This window comes from Orcinus orca, chromosome 1, assembly GCF_937001465.1.
Source record: "Orcinus orca chromosome 1, mOrcOrc1.1, whole genome shotgun sequence".
Classification (NCBI taxonomy): domain Eukaryota; kingdom Metazoa; phylum Chordata; class Mammalia; order Artiodactyla; family Delphinidae; genus Orcinus; species Orcinus orca.
In genome coordinates this window covers 23,443,723-23,455,231 of record NC_064559.1, presented here as the reverse complement: position 1 = coordinate 23,455,231, position 11,509 = coordinate 23,443,723, and positions in this window count along the sequence as shown.

Sequence of the window (11,509 nt, the reverse complement as noted above, 5' to 3'; positions counted from 1 at the left end):
TTGAAGCCTCCTTTGCCTTAGATCCAAGGGTATTTTTTTTTTTGGAGACATTGGGAAGTACTGAAAATGTTTGTTCTCAAGGTTCCATCTAGTTTTTCTCATTCATTCTCCATCTTTCAGTCCTAGTTACTTAGAAAAAAAGTTACGATAAAGGGATTTATAGCTACATATTAAAGACTTCTTGAGCTATTTTCAAAAAAAATCATTCATAATTTTAAAAAGATTATAATAAAATGATAATGTTTATTTACAAATAAATGAATCTTAATAGCATTTTAAGAAATACACAAATTATTTTGGAGAAAACAGGTAACTCATTCATTAGTTCAAGAAACATTTATTGAACACATATTTCTTGCCAGATATGTTCTCAGTTTGGGGTTATCTTTATAAGGTAAGTGAAAGAAGGTCCTTCACTTCCCAGAGTTCACAGACTAGTGAAGAAAAACTGTAGGTAAATAACTGTAATATACAGTGATAAATTCTACGATAGAGGAAACAATAGAGAACAGAAAATAATACACAGACCTTGTTAGCCTAAATCAGGATGGAAACTTGTGCTGAGCTGTAGAAGAGAAGGAAAGTCAGAAATTGTGAATAATATGAGGGAGTGATAGTGGCAGAGAACGTCAATGTGGGTGTGATCTGAGAACAGAGGTAACCAGAATCATATTTCATATGCAAACAGTGATATTACCGGGCTGCCTCCAAGCCCTATTACAAAAATATGGTTGCTGATAGAGAGCCCTCCCCAGGATTGAGGGTGCAAAAGCAAAACAGAAGGAAGAGCCTAAGTGATGTTACAGAGAGCCACCCAGACCTCTGCCAGTACAACAGGTGTATGGAAGGTACTGCTCCCAAATCCATCTCAGCACCAAGATTCTTTTTAAGAGTCTACCCTGAAGAAGAATCGAGCAGGAGAAGAAGTAGGATGGTTATGGGGGTAGAGAGTACTCCAGACCCCTAAAATCAAATCGTGCAGATGGCTGTGTATGTAAGACCGACCCATCCCAAGGGACTTAGCAGATCAAGTTGGCGGGAGGTTTTCACAAGGAAGCTCCACTTGCCTTTCCTTAATTCACAAGCTCTTTGCTTTGTGTTCTCTGTCTGCACTCTGACAAATAAATGCACGCTTACTGACACAGCTCTCGAAGAGCAAAGAAGCAGGTCAGAGTCGGCCCAGAATACTGCAAATAGCAGCACTGAAATCATTATCCAGGTTGATGAAGCCAGTTCTGCCAGGAGAGTGCTTCAGTCAGACTTCCCAGTGGGTGCTGAAGTTCAGGTGAAGTCAAGTACGTCCTCCAGAAACCTGGTGTTTTAGGAACTCTTAACTAGCAAACAGTCTCTGTGATTTGGCCAGAATTTTGATTGTCTGCTTGACACAAAGAGGTTGTTAATTTCTCACTGATGGTGGGTTTTTAATAGAGAAGAAAAGGAACATTGAGCCAAGGAAAGTGAAGCATAAAGATTTTCAATCACTTCTTCGTTTGTTTTAGTACCACCATTTCAAAGAAAATGAATCCATCAGTTTAGTAAAGATGTGGATTTTTAACTTATCAGTTATACAAAACTATATGATGTTTTCTGGGGGTGTCATGCACTTTTGTAACTGCATACCTTTTTATACCGTTCTCTAAGCCTCTTGCCTTTTACCTACCTTTTGGAAACTTATTCTTCAATACTTAACTGAAGTGGCCCCTCATCCATTTTTTTTTAAATTTATTTATTTTTGGCTGCGTTGGGTCTTCATTGCTGTGTGCGGGCTTTCTCCAGCTGCAGCGAGCGGGGGCTACTCTTTCTTGCGGTGCATGGGCTTCTCACTGCGGTGGCTTGGGCTCTGGGCGAGCGGGCTTCAGTAGTTGTGGGGCGCGGGCTCAGTAGTTGTGGCACGCGGGCTCAGTAGTTGTGGCACACAGGCTTGGTTGCTCCGCTGCATGTGGGATCTTCCCAGACCAGGGCTTGAACCCATGTCCCCTGCATTGGTAGGCGGATTCTTAACCACTGTACCACCAGGGAAATCCGCCCCTCATCCATTTGGCCGTCCTGAAGACCACTTCTCCAGGAAGAATTAAATGCACCATAACATACTGCTAGTGAATTTGTCACGCCACTTATTTCTGTTCTTCCTATTATTATAATGAGATCTTTGCATGTCTTTTCCCAATCTAGATTAAACAACTTTAACAGTAGCTTACATTTATCAACGTTTCACCAGATGCCTTATTTCATGTCATTCTTAAAGTACTTCATAAGGTAAATGCTGTTATTAGCCCTTTTTACAGGTAAAGAAACTGAGACACAGAAGGTACTTTTTCAAGATCAGTCTAGCAAGCTGCTGAGTAGGTTTCTAAGCCCAAGAAGTCTGACTACAGAAACTCTCCTAACCACTAAGCTTTAAATGACAGATTTTATATAAAAGAAAACTTTATCTCTACATAAGGATTCAAAAACAAAAGGCCACATTTTGAGGTGTAAAGCAGTAAAGGGGACAATCCAGTTATGGTGCAATATAATTATGCGTTTCCTCCTATGTTATCAAAATGCAGCAGCTTGGTTAACTCACCATCTGTATGACACTTAAACACAGAACATGCTTTATGGTAATTTCTCTCCTTGACTTGCATTTTGTCACTTTCTTTGAAATTAGGTCACAAACATACTTTTAAAACAGCCTTGAAGCAAGAGGTAGAACTTTCAGAAAATTAATTTCTTGATCAAAATATTTCCTGGGAACTTACATTAAATTCTAGGCATCTTCTTTTAAGAAAGATCCCACTGTCTGCCTTCTAAGACTTCAAATCTGAGATTTTTCTTCTCATTATCTCCGTGTTGATGAGAAGGAAGTCAATCTTCAGTTATTTTTAATTGCATCACTTTATGTTTTTTTAATGTATGCATTGTGCAGTATAGGTTTTTACCAGATTTAGGTGTGTTGTTTCTCAGGAACTAATTTATGGTATTTCATTCATTTTTAATTTGTGCTTCTGGAAGATATAAAGCTCAAAAATGCTAGATATTTTATAAGACATTTAAGGTGAATATGCATGTCAGTACTAAAAATTAGGTGAGATTAAAGACTCAGAAATCTATTTAATTCTACAGCAGAAGCATCTGCTTTCATTTGAAAGAGGAAAACATTTCTCTGTAAGTAGGAGCTACTTGCCAAATAATGACGTCACCCTTGTTTATTGCCGAATGTTCTACTTCCTGCTTTGGTCTTATCTTGACATTGGTCAGTGTTTTTTCCTAAATTGTCATCTTCACAGCTGTGTTTAGCGATTATCTTTAAGAAATACACATGCAGAAATGAATTATATTTATACAAAAGTCGTTTCTCTTTTCAAAGTTTGCTACTGTAGTTAGGATTGTTGTAATACAAACAACAGTGAGCAAAATCTTCAGGCTTCCACTTCAGATTAGGGTAATTAAAGGAAAAAAATATGTATCTCTTACATAATATAAATATGTATGTAATTGACATAATATAACTATGTATTATTTTTGTAAAGAATTATAGAAGTTCTCTAACTTTTAATAATTCTATTATTAATATTCCCTGCAAGAAAAAATGGAAAACTGCTGATGGTGTGAGTGTTTTCAGAATATTCTGAGCCAAGGTTTTTCTTAATTCAGTAGAAAACACTTTTATGCTCAAGGGTCTAATTTAGTTATTTTAATGTTTACTGTTATTGATGTTACAGATCAGTTCCTTTTCAGAAGAGATGAATATAGAAAAGATGTTTAATGATACAACATACAAATAACTAGGGGTTATTATTTAGACGTAGGATGAGGAAAGTATTGATTGAAATGAAAACAAAGAAGGACCTGACATCAAACAGGAATATATTGGGTATGTGAGGTTTTAATTCCAGAATTCTGACAGTGAGTTAAAATCTGTATATTTAAATTTAATGTTTTACAAAACAGACAGTAAGGAAGTGCTTTTATAGGAAGAAATGAATGAGTATGATGTTTTGTCAGTAGTATTGCTTATAGGAAAGAAATAAGTGACAATTTAGAAGGAAGCAGATGACTAACGTGTTACTGAATATTGCAACAAGCGATTCAGGATGTGAAATGATAATTGCAGAGTTTGTATTTCAAGTCAAATTTCTACATTATCTGTGGTGTGTTAAGTATAGAATCTGTTTTATGTCTTCAGAACAATTAAAAATATCTGTGACACCAGCGAAGTGCTCTTCTGTTTCCCAAGTTCAAAACTTTCATCGTGTATTGCTAATCACTCTTTTCTCTTATTCCTCATGGTGAATATTATATTTTTATTTTGATATAAAATGTATCCTGTTTCATGTTAAACTTTGGTTTCTCTTGACTGTGTTCTTCAATTTTTCTTCTACCACACAAATTGACTAGCAATGTCCTGTGACATACAATCACTCCATGAACTTTTATCTAAATGGCAATTTTGAATCACTGCAGCTTACATTCAGTTTTTTTAGAACTCCTGCACAAGAAAAGGTCATACTTTCTTTCCAGAATGGGCTATTTTTCCTCAAGTCCACTGGTCTCACAGGTGTTGATCACGTGAGACTTGAATCCAACCCACATGGATTCCCTTTGTTTTCTTAATGTTCATTCAATTCACATTTTTCTGAATGCAGTTGGTTCAACATGTCAGACTTAATCTAATGCTCTATTTCTTAGAGTAATGGATCATTAACAGACAGATAAACACAAACACAGACACACACACACCACCACATACAAATCCCCTTTTATGCAGGCAGTCTGCAAGCTGTATCCTTAAGACATTTCTTTCTTTTTTTTAATTTTTATTGGAGTATAGTTGATTTATAATGTTGTGTTAGTTTCAGGTGTACAGAGAAGTGAATCAGTTATATATATATATATCTATATATCTCTCCAATCTTTTCTTATTTAGATTCTTTTCCCATATAGGCCATTACAGAGTACTGAGTAGAGTTCCCTGTGCTATATATCTATTTTATATATATATATATTTTTATATATATATATATTTTATATATCTATTTTATATAAAGTAGCAATCTTCTAATTTATCCCTCCCCCCTGTTATCCCCTGGTAACTGTAAGTTTGTTTTCTACATCTGTGACTCTACTTCTGTTTTGGAAATAACTTCATTTGTACCCTTTCTTTTAGATTCCACATATAAGTGATATCGTATGATATTTGTCTTTCTTTGACTTAGTTCACTCAGTACGACAATTTCTAGGTCTATCTATGTTGCTACAAATGGCATTATTTTGTTCTTTTTGTGGCTGAGTAATATTCCATTGTATATATGTACCATATCTTCTTTATCCATTCCTTTGTTGATGGACATTTAGGTTCCTTCCCTGTCCTGGCTATTGTAAATAGTGCTGCAGTGAACGCTGGGATGCATATGTCTTTTCGAATTATGTTTTTCTCCGGGTATATGTCTGTCCAGGAATGGAATTGCTGGGTCATATGGTAGTTCTATTTTTAGTTTTTTAAGGAACCTCCATACTATTCACCATAGTGACTGCACCAATTTCCATTCCCACCAACAGTGTAGGAAGGTTCCCTTTTTTTCCCACACCCTCTCCACTTAAGACATTTCTTCCTGTCTTTGTTTATGGAATGATTAGTAAATGTTATAGGTGTTAACATCTATCTATACACTTTACAACAACATAATAAGATTGCAGAATCATACCTCATGATATTTTTCATATTTGTTACATTTTTACTGCAAATGTGTGTCATCCTGAATACCAAGGGTATGTATCTTCTGTTAGAACGGGTGACCCAAAGCTTTGAGAGATGGACAGAATAAGAAGATATAAGTGGGAAAAGGAGGAATTAAATAAAATCTCAGATTAGACATAGCAAAGTATTAGTTTTAAATATGAAAAAAACAACTTTACAATGCACAGATGAGTTTAAAATGCTTGTGAAAGTACATACTAAATCCTGGAAGCAATTTAGAATCCATGTGTGCAAATTATTCTGATAAGGCTTGAATCAAACTGATTTGCCCATAACAACTGTAACACAGTCATGTATTATAACAACATATTTTTATTTCTCTTAGATGATTTATATAGATAATTAAAACTAGTCTCAGAATGTTAATTCCAATAAAGGGCATTTCTTATTGTTTCTTATAGGGTACAGTTTGCAGATAGTCAACATTTGAAGCCTACAACTATCTTCTCTTCTTCGTCCTCTCTGTTTACTTGCTTATTCACTTTATCCTTATACCTGACACCCATTGTACACTCCCCGCTCAACATAGGCAACCATGTCCGTGTGCTTAATACTGCATTTATTATTATTATTGTGTCTATTATGTTGTGTTCTTTTTCAAATGACTACTTGGTCCACAGACATTGAATATGCATAAATAGGACTATATGGCATAATTTAGTTATCTTTTTAAAAGTAATCAGGAGGGCTTCCCTGGTGGCGCAGTGGTTGAGAGTCCGCCTGCTGATGCAGGGGACACGGGTTCGTGCCCCGGTCCGGGAAGATCCCACATGCCGCAGAGCGGCTGGGCCCGTGAGCCATGGCCGCTGAGCCTGCGCGTCCGGAGCCTGTGCTCCGCAACGGGAGAGGCCACAACAGTGAGAGGCCCGCGTCCACCACCAACAACAACAAAAAAGTAATCAGGAAAATTCCCTGGCGGTCTAGTGGTTAGGGCATGGGTTTGATCCCTGGTCGGGGAACTAAGATCCCACATGCAGTGCAGCATGGCCAAAAAAAAAAAAAAAAAAAATTCAGTTAAAAGAAATTATAAAAACAAATTTAAGAAAGTAAAAGTAATTAATACATTTCTAAGATTATTCGTGTTCGTAGGTTTCTCTCTAATGTGTTGCTTCCAGCTGTCTCACAGTACTCCATGGGGCACATCCACCACGTTTACACATTTATTGTCCCATCTCTGTGAAAGATCCTTCAAAGAATATCTGTTTACATTGTCCTCTAAACTATTAATATCTTGTGAAAATTTCCCCGGATGCGTGATCAGGAGCAGATTGTGTATATTTTATTTAACTAAGTAACTGAAGACTGCTCTCCAGCATGCTCTCAGCAGTGTGCCTTTCCCCAGCAAAGACTGAGGGCTTGTCCATGCCCAGCACTTGGCATTACACAGCTTTCCAGTGGAACTAAAGTGATGAGTTATTAGCGCTTTTATGTGCATTTCTCTGGTAACTATGATTTCAAGCACCTCATCTTCTGTTTGTCAGCTTGTTTGGTTTTCTCTGCTGGAAAGGGTCTGACATGTCCTTTGTTTATTTTTGCTTCAGGATTGCAAAGGGTTTTTTTGTTGTTTTTGGTTGATTATCAAATTTATTGGTAATTTTTTGCTTCTTGGGTTATGCTTTGAAAGTATTATTTAAGAAGCTCTTTTTTTTTTCTCGGTCATAGTAATTTTCCAACATTTCTTTTGCTGAACATTTATTTGACATTGAGGTCTTTAGTCTGCCTAGATTTCCCATTTTTGTATGGTCTTAGGTAGGGATCCAGTTTTATATGCGTCCATATAGTCAGTCTATTTTCCCACACCAAACAATCCTTCCTTTTCTTGTTGATTTGTGGAGTACCCTATTGACAGGGTGTCTGTATATATATCTGTCTGTGAGCTCTCTATTTTGGTCTATTGGTCTATTTGTCTTTCTTTGCACCAATGGCTTTTGAATCAGTCAGATCAGGCTATATTATGCTGGGGTACTAAACAACTTGAAAACATCGGTCACTTAGAACTACAAAAGTTTATTTCTTACCCATGCTACAGATCCATGGCAGGTCTTCAAGGTGCTCCAATCATTAGCTTCTCAGGAATACTGGCTTTTGGAGCAGCCTGTAACTTAGGCATTGCTATTCATGAGCCAGAAGAAAAGACAGACTAGAGGTTTTTATGTTGATAATTAAATAAATGCTCCAGTCCAGAAGTGACATACCTAACTTTGGCTTGTAATTTATCATCCAAAACAGGGGTCCAGGAAGTAACATTCAGAACTATTCAGAAATATTATATCTTGGTCATAATTTCTGAGTATCGAATTCTCTTATTAACACATTCTTAATATACATCTTCTTTATTCTCTCCCTTCCAAACAGAGGGCTACTTAGTCCAGTTTTTAAAAATTATTTATTCGTGTTACTTCATATCTCCAAATATCTCCAAATTGCTCTCCAGTTTGCCTTTCCTGACCACCTCTGTCTCCATTTCATCACTTACGTTATTACTAATGTAATTGTTCTGAATTCAATACTGATATTTTCAATAACCAGCTCAAAGTCTGTGACTTTCTCTCACTGCCATTTGGCATGGCATTCGAGGCCTTTCCTCTACTTGCTTTTTCCTTTCTTAAATTATCCTCCAGCCACACTGTAAGTTTTACGCAAAGCACTTTATACCTCTCTATGTTCAGTAGCTTTTTATCCTTCTGTACCCTTCTCTCATTTGCCACCTCTTAAATTTTAGGATTCCCTTCATATTCTAATAACTCAGTCTTATTTTTATCAAAGCAATCATGGTGCCTTTTGCCCTTATTAGCTTATAGATCCACACAAATCTAATATAAGTGTCTTGAAGAAGCATGTTACATGGGATCTGTCTTTAGATTACTCTGTCTAACATGTGCTTAGCATTCACTGATTTTTTTTGAAGTCATGAATGCATAAAAGAATAAGCAAATAAAATATACTAGTGATCATCAATTATGAATTTCTACAAGGTTCAGTTCTGGGATTTAACAAGAGTTATTTTGATTCTTGAGCACCTCTGAAATTTTAGGATATGTTGAGAGGTTTATCCACTTGGATTAGGCTGCCATGATTGATAAGTTGCCCTGACTGTGCAGAAGAAAGGCGTTAGCAAAGAGTTGCTGGAAAGGTTCTATGGCTATTACAGCAATGGTTAAGTAGAATTCCTATGTTAGGTAACAAGTATCGGCCATTCTTCCTGTACATCACTTGGAATTTGACATCTAGACAATTCAGAAATTTTACCTATAGTATAAATGTATAAATAAAAACAGTATGATTACATATATATGTACAAACATGCTGACATTATATATCACATGATGTAGTTAGAAAATAAACATCCCTAAGATAAGTTTCCAGTGAGTTTAGTTAGATGACCCTAAGGGCAGGTGTTCTAGCCGTGCTACAGATATTTTGCATCTAGGAAAATGCATTATAAACAAACTGTCAAATATAGCTTCTTTCAAAGGATACACAATCCCAAGGAGCCATTGATTTGCACATTGCTTAGCAACATAATCATAACATTTCTAAAATCTAGAAACTAAGGATGCAAAAGATATAACCCTGTGGTTGGTTTCATGCCCTGTTGTGAGGTGTGGAGACATTTTTTCTGTTATATGCAATGAGCAACTTAAAAAATACAGTCCAAGTAACTTATTTTTATGTAGTTTTTCTGAGGAGGATATTTTTTTAAATAGTTTTGAGAGTTTCCTGCATTCTGTATCTCTTATTAGATTTGCTATGACCCCATGGTGAGAGGAATGACTAAAATCTGGGGGGAAATAATTAGAATTTAAAGTGTCTTTGACATATTTGAGAAATGGTGAGTAGTAATGCTTTGTGTTACCTTCATTCTCCAATATATTGCTTGATCTGACTGCTAAAAACAGAATACAGAAAATTCATTTGAATTTCAGCAAGAGTAATTTGGATCAAGAATAAGAAAACTCTTTCTGGTTCAAAGAGAAGTTAGACATGAAAGTGGATTACTGATGAAAGCTGTATTTTCCTATTCACTGAAAATCATTAAATATGGACAAACCATGGTTTGAACCAAAAAGTTAAGGTATAGATATTGGAGTAAAATTGATGGTCAAACTCTAAATGACTGTTTCCTCTTTTGCCTGCTTTATATATCAATATTTTCTTTTATTAACTTTAGACAAATAAATGAATACATAGTGTATCTATATGCCATAATTATTTTAATAAAATCATAGAGTTGTTGTTTATTGTAAATTAGAAGTTTTTGGTGAAGTGGTTTAGGTGAAATTTCCACACAACCTACATGACAGTGACAAACCAAGCAATCAGTCTTCTCTCTTGGGCATTTTAAATGTAAAGCACAGAGTTCTTTTAGGGAAAGAAGTTGACATATACACAGGCAATCAGCCATCTCTTACTGATGACACTCTATAGTAGAGAATTTGGCCTTGTCCAAAGAGAGGTCTACACTTTGCCCTTTGGCTTCTAAGAGGTGACCTATGTCATATATGAGCCACGTGCCTTTGTTTGGGTGAGGACTGACCACATCCAGTAAACACAGAGTAGGGGCTGGCCACGCCAGAAAGACCAACACGTGATTTTGGATAGGAGCTTTGGGTCATGCAGTATCAGTGGACCCAGAGACTGAGTTCAGTTATGTGGGCAATCAGTCCATTAATCAATCATGTCCACATGATCAATCTCCAATAAAAACTCTGGATATCAAGACTCAGGTGAGCATTGTTGGTTTGCAGTACTTGTGGCATATTGCCACGAGTCTGGGAGGTTAATGCTGCCTGAGGACAACAGAAGCTTCAGATTTGGAATGCTCTCAGATTCTGCACTATGCATCTCTCCCTGTGGCTGATTCCTATTTGTATCCTTTCCCTGTCATAAAGCATAGTCGTGCATATAATGCCTTTGAGTGAGTTCTTTAAATCCTTCTAGTGAATTATTGAACATGAGCATGGTTTGGGGAAACCCCCAAACCTGTCAGAAATGAGAGCAGTCTTAGTACTGTGCCTTCAAACTTTGCATTTTGGCCAGCTCTGGGTAGACTTGTAAAGAATTATTTCAATCTAAATTTCAAGAAAACAGAGCTTTCTAGAGAAAGGTAGAATATAGACTTGAAGGAGAAAATAATTGCCCTTTAACCTCTTTATAATCATACAAACACAAAGGCCTAGCAGCTTCCATACAATTGTGGAATAATGTCATTTTGGTCCTTTTTCTACTTTAAGTGAAACTAAGTAACATTCCTAATCACTGCTAGTATTGTTCATTAAATTAGGGTGCAGGAAAAAATAATATGAAAGTAAGTTGCTACAGTTTCCTTTTCTATAGGTCGTTATGAAATCAAAGTAATCCATTTACTTAGTAAATGGATTAGAACACCACCCACAAAAGTGGACTCTAATATTTTCACAATTAAAAAGGCCCATCAAACATTGTGTGTCATTTTAAATGGTAAAATGGTATACTGTACAAAGTACTAACCACTCTGCTAATTGCTCTACATAGACTACGAGTTTATCATTAAACGAACCCTGTGAGGTAGAATGCTAATTTTATTCCCCTTTAGAGGTGAGAAAATTGAGAAAAGCAAAAGTTAAGTTACTTGTTTATTGACCCAACATGCCATATTGAAAACTTATAAGCAACTAAAAACATTTTTAGATGGTGTTTGAAAAACATCTTTTCAAAAATTTTTATTTTACTTTTTTATTTTTTTGCGGTACGCGGGCCTCACACTGTTGTGGTCTCTCCCGTTGCAGA